Below are 11427 nucleotides of genomic sequence, written 5' to 3' on the forward strand. Positions count from 1 at the left end.
CCATAACCCAAAGGTGGAAAAAATGCTACTTAAGTATGATCCCCAATTAGAGACAACGATTACCAGCTGCCTCTAATTGGGAATCATACAAATCACCAGCATAGAAAATAAACCTAGAACCCCACATAGAAAATATAAACTAGAACAACCCCTAGTCACGCCCTGACCTACTCTACCATAGAAAATAAATGCTCTCTATGGTCAGGACATGACATATTGACGGATAGCCAGGGGTACACTCCAACACTCAGACATAATTTACAAACAAAGCATTTGTGTTTAATGAGTCTGCCAGATCAGATGCAGTAGGGATGACCAGGGATTTTCTCTTAATGAGTGTGTGAATTGGACAATTTTCCTGTCAAAATGTAACGAGTACTTTTGAGTGTCAGGGAAATGTATGGAGTAAAAAGTACATTATTTTCTTTTGGAATGTAGTTTAGTAAAAGTAAAAGTTGCCAAAAATATAAATAGTAAAGTAAAGTACAGATACCCCACAAAAATACTTAAGTAGTACTCTAAAATATTTTTACTTAAGTACTTTACACCACTGGCCACATCTTACTAAGTGGATGGGTCTCTACAGGAGGTGGAAACGGTACAGCCAAATGGTTACTTGCATAGTAGCAATATCAGAAATAGATAGCGTGAATATAAATAAAATAATATACAGTATGTACAAGAACAATATCAATAACGATACCAGTGATAGACGAGGGGTAAAGTGGCTGAGCAGCAGGTTAAAAAAAAATAGTAGCAACAACGTATGGCGTGTGTTAGGAGAGAGTCATTTGAATAGAGGCACTGCAGATAGTGCTGATGACTGGTCCGTCCGAACCTCGCATGAACAAAGAACTCTATATTCGGAGAGCCTGTTTCTGTCCTGCCCTTGACTTTGGTGTAGGGCATGTGATGTCCATAGCCTCTTCGTCGAAAAACTCCTTGATCTTCTCAAAAAGATAAGTTTGTCAAGCTGTGTCCAGTCCAGGTGGTGCTTGTACAGGCAGACCATCTATGGGAGGAAGGATGTCAGCGTTCCACAGCAGCTGAAACCTGATCCCCACTGAGTCCGAACGCTCCTTGGCGACAACAACACCGGGCTCCAGAGCATCGAAGCTGTAAACAGGAAATAACCAAAACATTTTAAAAGACATTACAACCTTGCAAAATATAAATTCACCTCCAAAGTTTAGATAAGAATAACCTCATACAATGCAATGAAAATTATATTCACCTGAAGTGCTGGTACTGCTTGATCTGTGGCAGCGGCCTGAAGTAAGGAGTCAGATGTTGTTGCCAGCCATAGCTTTCCACCAGCACCGTGCCATCCTCCAGTCCAACCAGCTGTGGGATGTTGACCCCTGTCACAGTGCTGTCCTTCACAACACCAGCCATCTCAGACAAAGTGTTCACTCTGGTCTTTCTGAAGCTCTACTTGATGAGGCCGGAGCACCAGTCGGGGGCAAACTTGGTGTGGCCTGTGATCAGGAAGTGAAGATCCAGACTGTGGTGGAGCTTGTGCATGGTCTGGAGCACAAACTTGTTCTTGTTTTGGCCACTGCAGTTATCACAATTCAGGTCCACACGTGTTTCCCCAACTCCATAGTTGGTGAATAAAAGGTGCTTGTAGTTGATGACTGCGCTGCTGCCTTTGCTTAATGACATGCCTTCATCAATCATGTAGTTGACTTGTATTTTTTTATGTAAAAAAGTTACTGCAGTATCTTCTCCCTGCCACATGAGGGGGCATGGCACCAACCTGAGTGACTGGAGTAAAGCATATGATCCTAGAATTGTAGTGTTGTGATCATATACCTCTGTGCTTGTTTGTGATGAACCTATCATTAATATGCATAGAATCGTCAAGAGAGAATCAGATGAATTTAGGTATTGATGGTGTGTCTAGACAGTATGGACAGTATATGAATAGAAAAGGTGTGTACAGCAGTAGTTATATAGGCAGCCTTGACTAGAATACAGTATATACACTGTGTATGAAGCATTAGGATCACCTTCCTAATATTGAGTTGCACCCCCTTTTGCCCTCAGAGCAGCCTCAATTCGTCGGGGCAAGGTGTCGAAAGCGTTCCACAGGGATGCTGGCCCATGTTGACTCCAATGTTTCCCATAGTTGTGTCAAGTTGGTTGGAGGTCCTTTGGGTGGTGGACCATTCTTGATACACACGGAAAACCCAGCAGTGTTGCAGTTCTTGACACACTCAAACCGGTGTGCATGGCACCTGCTACCATACCCCGTTCAAAAGCACTTCAATCTTTTGTCTTATCCATTCACCCTCTGAATGGCACACATTCACAATCCATGTCTCAATTGTCTCAAGGCTTAAAAATCCTTCTTTAACATGTCTCCTCCCCTTCATCTACACTGATTGAAGTGGATTTAACAGATGACATCAATAAGGGATCATAGCTTTCACCTGGATTCACCTGGTCAGTCGAGAGAGAGTGGTTCACTATTCCCCTGTAAATACTGCATATTTCCTTGTGTCTCTGTGCTTCATCTTTCCTCCCGAAGGCACTGGGTTCAGGGAGATTAAATACGGGCCCTGCTTTCACATTGGGATTCCCCAGCATGTTCGCACCACACTGCTTTGGTGGTGACACATTGCTAAACTAAATAGATTGGATTGTAAAAGTGCTGTGACTGGGAAGGTCAAGTCTTCCAATACCACTGAAGCAAGCACAATCTGATTCAGCTCGCCTGCTTTAACTTGGTGCTGGGCTGGCAGACCCCTCCCCACCCCCCTACAATCTTCCTACTAATACCATATAGTTAAACCTGGGTTCCCTGTGGACCAAGACTTAGACATACTGAACAGACTGATATAGATATGGAATAAGAAAGTCAAAACTGGTGGATGAAATTACAACAATACCATAACCAGCCCCAAAAGTGACTTATCAAATGTGCAAGAATTTCTTTGTTTTGTCTTCGGAATTAAGCATTCTATGTGTTGCTCTTGTCACGATCGTGAGGAGAGACGGACCAAGGCGCAGCGTGATTGGAGTTCCACATCTTTATTTTAGTGAAACTTAAACAAACCAAGAAAACAAACCAAGAAACAAACAAAGACCATGAAGTACCGTAGTGCTACATGCACTCACTCAAAACAATATCCCACAAAGCAGGTGGGAGAAAGGGCTTCCTAAATACACTGCTCAAAAAAATAAAGGGAACACTTAAACAACACAATGTAACTCCAAGTCAATCACACTTCTGTGAAATCAAACTGTCCACTTAGGAAGCAACACTGATTGACAATAAATTTCACATGCTGTTGTGCAAATGGAATAGACAAAAGGTGGAAATTATAGGCAATTAGCAAGACACCCCCAAAAAAGGAGTGATTCTGCAGGTGGTGACCACAGACCACTTCTCAGTTCCTATGCTTCCTGGCTGATGTTTTGGTCACTTTTGAATGCTGGCGGTGCTCTCACTCTAGTGGTAGCATGAGACGGAGTCTGCAACCCACACAAGTGGCTCAGGTAGTGCAGTTCATCCAGGATGGCACATCAATGCGAGCTGTGGCAAAAAGGTTTGCTGTGTCTGTCAGCGTAGTGTCCAGAGCATGGAGGCGCTACCAGGAGACAGGCCAGTACATCAGGAGACGTGGAGGAGGCCGTAGGAGGGCAACAACCCAGCAGCAGGACCGCTACCTCCGCCTTTGTGCAAGGAGGTGCACTGCCAGAGCCCTGCAAAATGACCTCCAGCAGGCCACAAATGTGCATGTGTCAGCATATGGTCTCACAAGGGGTCTGAGGATCTCATCTCGGTACCTAATGGCAGTCAGGCTACCTCTGGCGAGCACATGGAGGGCTGTGCGGCCCCACAAAGAGATGCCACCCCACACCATGACTGACCCATCGCCAAACCGGTCATGCTGGAGGATGTTGCAGGCAGCAGAACGTTCTCCACGGCGTCTCCAGACTCTGTCACGTCTGTCACATGTGCTCATGTGCTCAGTGTGAACCTGCTTTCATCTGTGAAGAGCACAGGGCGCTAGTGGCGAATTTGCCAATCTTGGTGTTCTCTGGCAAATGCCAAACGTCCTGCACGGTGTTGGGCTGTAAGCACAACCCCCACCTGTGGACGTCGGGCCCTCATACCACCCTCATGGAGTCTGTTTCTGACCGTTTGAGCAGACACATGCACATTTGTGGCCTGCTGGAGGTCATTTTGCAGGGCGCTGGCAGTGCACCTCCTTGCACAAAGGCGGAGGTAGCGGTCCTGCTGCTGGGTTGTTGCCCTCCTACGGCCTCCTTCACGTCTCCTGATGTACTGGCCTGTCTCCTGGTAGCGCCTCCATGCTCTGGACACTACGCTGACAGACACAGCAAACCTTTTTGCCACAGCTCGCATTGATGTGCCATCCTGGATGAACTGCACTACCTGAGCCACTTGTGTGGGTTGTAGACTCCGTCTCATGCTACCACTAGAGTGAGAGCACCGCCAGCATTCAAAAGTGACCAAAACATCAGCCAGGAAGCATAGGAACTGAGAAGTGGTCTGTGGTCACCACCTGCAGAATCACTCCTTTTTTGGGGGTGTCTTGCTAATTGCCTATAATTTCCACCTTTTGTCTATTCCATTTGCACAACAGCATGTGAAATTTATTGTCAATCAGTGTTGCTTCCTAAGTGGACAGTTTGATTTCACAGAAGTGTGATTGACTTGGAGTTACATTGTGTTGTTTCAGTGTTCCCTTTATTTTTTTGAGCAGTGTATGATCCCCAATTAGAGGCAACGATTACCAGCTGCCTCTAACTGGGAACCATACAAATCACCAACATAGAAAACCAATGACTAGAACACCCCCCTAGTCACGCTCTGACCTAAACACCATAGAGAGCCCTTGGTTCTTGACAGTGACAGTACCCCCCCCCCCCATAAAAAGATATTGGGGTTTCTGTGGCCACGGACCCCGGCGTCGTCGCTGTCCTTCCACCTTCCTTGGTGTCTCCTTCCAAGGAAGGGTCTCACATCCGGACATGATTTCCTCCCATGTCCAAAACTCCTTAACCTCCATAACGCGTTGCTTGGTCCTGCGTTGGTGGGATATTCTGTCACGGTCGTGAGGAGAGACGGACCAAGGCGCAGCGTGATTGGAGTTCCACATCTTTATTTTAGTGAAACTTAAACAAACCAAGAAACAAACAACGACCATGAAGTACCGTAGTGCTACATGCACTCACTCAAAACAATATCCCATAAAGCAGGTGGGAGAAAGGGCTTCCTAAATATGATCCCCAATTAGAGGCAACGATTACCAGCTGCCTCTAATTGGGAACCATACAAATCACCAACATAGAAAACCAATGACTAGAACACCCCCCTAGTCACGCTCTGACCTAAACACCATAGAGAGCACTTGGTTCTTGACAGTGACAGTACCCCCCCCATCCCCCCCGCCCGAAAGGTGCGGACGCCGGCCGCAAAACCTGAAACCAAATGGGGAGGTTAGGGGGGGTGACTAGTGTCGGTGGCGGCTCCGGTGCGGTTGGACGCCGCGCCCGAACTGGGCACCGGTGCCGAGGAAGGCTCTGGCCTTGGAGCTGGACTGGACACCGTGCCTGGACATTGGCGCAGAGGAAGGCTCCTGCCATGGAGCGGGACTGGACACAGTGCCTGGACTGGGCATCGGGGCAGAGGAAGGCTCCGGCCTTGGAGCGGGACTGGACACCGTGCCTGGACTGGGCACCGGCGCAGAGGAAGGTTCCGGCCTTGGAGCGGGGCTAGACACCGTGCCTGGACTGGGCACCGGCGCAGAGGAAGGCTCCTGCCATGGAACAGGACTGGGGAGGTGCACTGGAGGCCTGGTGGGTGGAGCCGGCGCAGGTGGCACCGGACTGGTGACACGCACTTCAGGGCGGGTGCGGGGAGCTGGCACCGGACGAACCGGGCTGGGGAGACGCACTGGAGGCCTGGTGCGTGGAGCCGGCACAGGTGGCACCGGACTGGTGACCCGCTCTTCCAATCTCCGCTGCTCCGCCGACCACCCCTCGTGCCCCCCCCCCCCAAAAAAAAATATTGGGGTTTCTGTGGCCACGGACCCCGGCGTCGTCGCTGTCCTTCCACCTTCCTTGGTGTCTCCTTCCAAGGAAGGGTCTCACATCCGGACATGATTTCCTCCCATGTCCAAAACTCCTTAACCTCCATAACGCGCTGCTTGGTCCTGCGTTGGTGGGATATTCTGTCACGGTCGTGAGGAGAGACGGACCAAGGCGCAGCGTGATTGGAGTTCCACATCTTTATTTTAGTGAAACTTAAACAAACCAAGAAACAAACAACGACCATGAAGTACCGTAGTGCTACATGCACTCACTCAAAACAATATCCCATAAAGCAGGTGGGAGAAAGGGCTTCCTAAATATGATCCCCAATTAGAGGCAACGATTACCAGCTGCCTCTAATTGGGAACCATACAAATCACCAACATAGAAAACCAATGACCAGAACACCCCCCTAGTTACGGGGGGTTGGCAAGAGCGTGACAGCTCTTGCCAACCCCCATTTTGTCACACTTCTGCGATGCAGAGATTCTGTCTTTACATCCTGTAGGTCTGATATCTGGTTGGAAGTTAACTCAACAGTATTGCTATTCGTCAACAACTCAGATTTCGAAACCAAACATGGTCAAATGATTATAAAAGGGTCTTAGATTCATGGCCTTTCAGGCTATGGGTTTTTCTCTCTCACTCTCCCTCTCTGATCATGCCTAGAATAACGCTTGTAATGCTTGTTAATGCTTTGTAACTTAAGCTTATTCCTTATATGTAAATCCATGAAGAAAAGTAATTAAATACACATTGTCAGACGTTTCTTGATTGTCTATTACTGTAACGCAACTGTAGTCTCTTGCATATTTCAATTTTATGGAGTCAGATCAACCTTTAATAGACTTTGTTAACATATTAATTGTATAGTCTTATTATGGGTTGCATGTGAGGTGTATATATAAAATATGAACTCACTACAGTTTCATAACCTGTTGTCTGTTATAACAAGCAAATTATGGTCATTTATGATATACCCTTAGAAATGCATTTAACTGTGAAATTATTATTTTTTCTTCTCTAAAATAAAGCTTTACCTCTCATCTCAGCCCAATCCAGTCGCTGCTTTTATCTGCCAAAGATGAAACATAGTGACTTTAGAAAGTATTCATACCCTTTGACTTATTACACATTCTGTTGTGTTGCAGCCTGAATTCAAAATGTATTAAGTATATTTTTTCTCACACATCTACACACAATACCCCATAATTACAAAGTGAAAACATGTTTTAAGACACTTTTGTATGGCAAAATGTAATACAGAAATATCTAGTCCTCACACCCCTGAGTCAATACTTTGTAGACACACCTTTGGAAGCAATTACAGCTGTCTTTCCGGGTAAGTCTCTAAGAGCTTTCCACACCTGGATTGTGCAACATTTGCCCATTATTCTTTAAGAAATACTTCAAGCTCTGTCAAATTGATTGTTGATCATTGCTAGACAACCATTTTCAGGTTTGCCATAGATTTTCAAGTAGATTTAAGTCAAAACTGTAACTCTGCCACTCAAGAACATTCATTGTCTTCTTGGTAAGCAACTCCAGTGTAGATTTGGCATTGTGTTTTAGATCATTGTCCTGCTGAAAGGTGAATTCATCTCCCAGTGTCGGGTGGAAAGCAGACTGAACCTGGTTTTCCTCCAGGATTTTGCCTGTGCTTAGCTCCATTCAGTTTATTTTTTATCCTGAACATGATGCAGCCATCACTATGCTTTAAAATATGGAGTGGTACTCAGTAATGTGTTGTATTGGATTTTCCCCGAACATAACACTTGGTATTCAGGACAAACAGTTAATTGCTTTGCTAAATTCTTTTTGCAGTATTACTTTAGTGCCTTGTTGCAAACAGGATGCAAGTGTTCTGTACAGGCTTCCTTCTTTTCAATCTGTCAATTAGGTTAGTATTGTGGAGTAACTACAATGTTGTTGATCCATCCTCAGTTTTCTCCTATCACAACCATTAAACATTGGCCTCATGGTGAAATCCCTGAGCGATTTCCTTCCTATCTGTATCTTTGTAGTGACTGGGTGTATTGATACACCATCCAATAACTTCACCATGCTCAAACGGATATTCAATGTCTGCTTTCTTTTAACCCATCTACCAATAGGTGCCCTTCTTTGTGAGGCATTGACAACCCTCTTTGGTCTTTGTGGTTGAATGTGTTTGAAATCCACTGCTCGACTGAGGGACCTTACAGATAATTTAATGTGTGGGATACAGAGATGAGGAAGCCATTCAAAAATCATGTTAAACACTATTATTGCACACAGAGTGAGTCCATGCAACTTGACTTTTTAAGCACAATTTTACTCCTGAACTTAATTGTTAGGCTTGCTATAACAAAGGGCTTGAATACTTATTGACTCAAGATATTTCAGCTTTTAATTTTTAATTTGCCAAAAAATAATAATAATACAAATAATACACTCTGACATTATGGGGTATTATGTGTAGGCCAGTGACAAACAATCTAAATGTAATCCATTTTAAATTCAGGGTGTAACACAACAACATTTGGAAAAAGATAAGGGGTGAGAATACTTTCTGAAGGCACTGTGTGTTGCTGTTGGTGAAGGATCTTCAACAATCAAACAGATAATGCCAACTAAATATGACTTTCATTCATTACAAAGGAGGAGCTCTCACATTTAATCTTATTTGCCAGTGATATGTGTGGTACTACTGATAAGTGAGTCTGTTCAATATCTCCAGGGCCCTGTCCAGAAACAACTCCTAACTCATCAGGACCATTTCCCTTATCTCCAAAGGTTTCCAAAAGTTTCAAGTCTTCCTAAGGCACAATAAAGAAGCTGTGTTCCCATACAGTATCGCTTGGGGCAGGGTCACAGCCAGACTGTTGATTCCTGCCAAGGTAGTGTTATCTAGCTGTGTGAACATGCAGGCAGTCCCACTGTGAACTTTGGATCCCTGGGACAGTAAAAAGGGCTGTAAAGAATGATTAGCAGGGTGGCTACAGTTCATATGCCATTCAGACAACAAGATGTACCGGGAGGGGAGAGGACTGAGGAATATTTTCTTCCGTTAACAAAATAGCTACTGTATACTTTCAGATTTGATGAAAGTGGACAAGTATGAAGTAGCATTTTAGAAGGCACTGGTTGTGTTATCATACAAGTATGATAATCAGTGGTTTCAACATAGATTCAGAGGAGGTCATGGTGTAAATGGAAAAAACTGGAAGCTCCTCAGATTCTCAACAAGGTCAGTTGTTGATCTATCCTGGCTTATGAGAAACAGGAAGTGAAAATTCAATACAATTGAATTGTGTTGTTCTGTACGTTCATTTAGGGTGGTATGATGCTTTTTACAGGCCAAGCAGTCCCTCTTTCTGTGGTCTCAGGGTTGCGAATAATCCTGATCAGAGAGAGAGAGGTGGGGAAGAGTGCTGTGGGCAATGCCATCCTGGGCAGAGGGATGTTTGACGCGTTGGGGGTGAGAACAAGAGAGGCGGTAAAGCGTCAGGGAGAGGTGGCCAAGAGGCAGGTGACGGTGGTGGACACGCCTGGTTGGGAGTGGTTCCCCTCCAGGGGTTCTTCTCTGGGGGTCCGGAGGGAGATTGTCCGGGGCATGTCGCTGTGCCAGCCTGGCCCCCACGCCGTGCTCCTGGTGGTGCCCCTCTCCTTCTCCTTTACCAGACGGGAGCAGCAGGCGGCCGAGGAGCATGTGGATATGTTGGGGGAGCGGGCATGGGAGCATACCGTGGTGCTGTTCACGGTGAAGGGTGGGCGGCTGAAGGATGCCACCTTAGAGGAGGAGGTGGAGGAGGAGAGCGAGGAGCTCCAGTGCCTGGTGGAGCGATGTGGGGGCCGCTATCATGCCCTCTGTGGGAGGCCCAAGAAGGGCCACGATGCCGTGGCAGAGCTACTGGAGAAGCTGGACAACATGGTGACCAAGAACAGAGGGGAGTTGCTCTCCAGCAAAGAGGTACTGGAGGAGGCCATGGAGAAGGAGGAGGAAGAGGAGAGGAGGCAGCAGGAGGAGGACAGGGAGAGAGAGGAGGATCTGAGGAGGGTCAAGGAGGCTTTGAGAGAGCTGGAGATGGAGGAGGAGACAGAGGAGGTGCAAGGGGATGGAGGGGAGGCAAGAGAGGAGTCCACAAGACAGCAGAGAGGGAGGAGGAGATACACAGATGAGAAATCAGACAGTGAGTAAAACACTATACCTACAGTACTTACTGAGAAAGTTGTTTTATGTGATGCCTAAATATGCTCATCAGTTGTCAAATTAGAGAAAAAAAATATTCTGTATGTTGGCCAGTATTTTCTCAATGTGTGAAAATTATAAAGAAAGGAATGTGAAAATACATTGTACTTACACATTTTTGTGGTTCAACAGCAGGTGTGGAAAGCAGCTCAGCAGATCCTACATCAGCCCCACCACACCTCACCTGGTCTGACCTCAGGGCCATTGGAGATCAGAGATGTAAGACACAATAAAAGAGGGGAGAAGAACTTGCTGACTTCCTGATGGTCTATAACATTATACTGACTACAGTCCAAAAGACATTCATATCTTCCACTATTGATTTTGGACATGGACTGCCAATACTGTACAAATAAGATTATTTGAAAAAAAGGTCTAGTTGTGGCAGTAGCATAGCCAGAAATTCGTTGGTGAGCCTCCAGAAATTTGTGTGGGCCCTCCCAAAAATAAAAAAATAAAAGACAACAGCAAACTTCATGCAATTCTACACATTTAGACATTGGGGCAAAGAGAAAATGTGCTGTTTTGAAGCACATTTCCTGCAATTCTACACATTTTGCCATGGAGCAGAGAGGAAAATGTGCATTTTTGTAGCTAATCTCATGCTATTCTACACATTCTAATTAAAGCTAAATGATACATGTGTTGACTGGGATAAAGGCCCTGGATTATGAGCTGTCTGGTTTGATAAATGAAAAAAATAAGTAGGCAGTAGCAAGGTGCATATAACCATAGAAGCACAGTGACATTTGCCTCAATGCTGTCATATTTGTGGTTTATTGCGTCTTATTGGGGGTGTGGCTTTCATCCACCCATCCCATGAGAGTGAATGTCATTCCAGTGCACTGCTTGCTATGAATTGTTTCTGATGGTGATTCCATATTTAGGTAAAAAGACAAATAATGTCCCGTTTGGAACACTGACAAGTAGAGAACATAATTTTCTATTTATTTTTTGCTCAACCCACACTTTTTGAAAAACGTTAATCAAATACAACCACCGACTATTTCTTTGTTGAGATTCAATTTGTACATGAACATTTGCGTTGAGTTGCCATTTTAGAGCAACAATGAGCAAACAGTCAGTGGGTGTATTTGATTCATGTTTTTCAAAAAAGTATGGATTTC

This window comes from Salvelinus namaycush, chromosome 3 (assembly GCF_016432855.1).
Source record: "Salvelinus namaycush isolate Seneca chromosome 3, SaNama_1.0, whole genome shotgun sequence".
Classification (NCBI taxonomy): domain Eukaryota; kingdom Metazoa; phylum Chordata; class Actinopteri; order Salmoniformes; family Salmonidae; genus Salvelinus; species Salvelinus namaycush.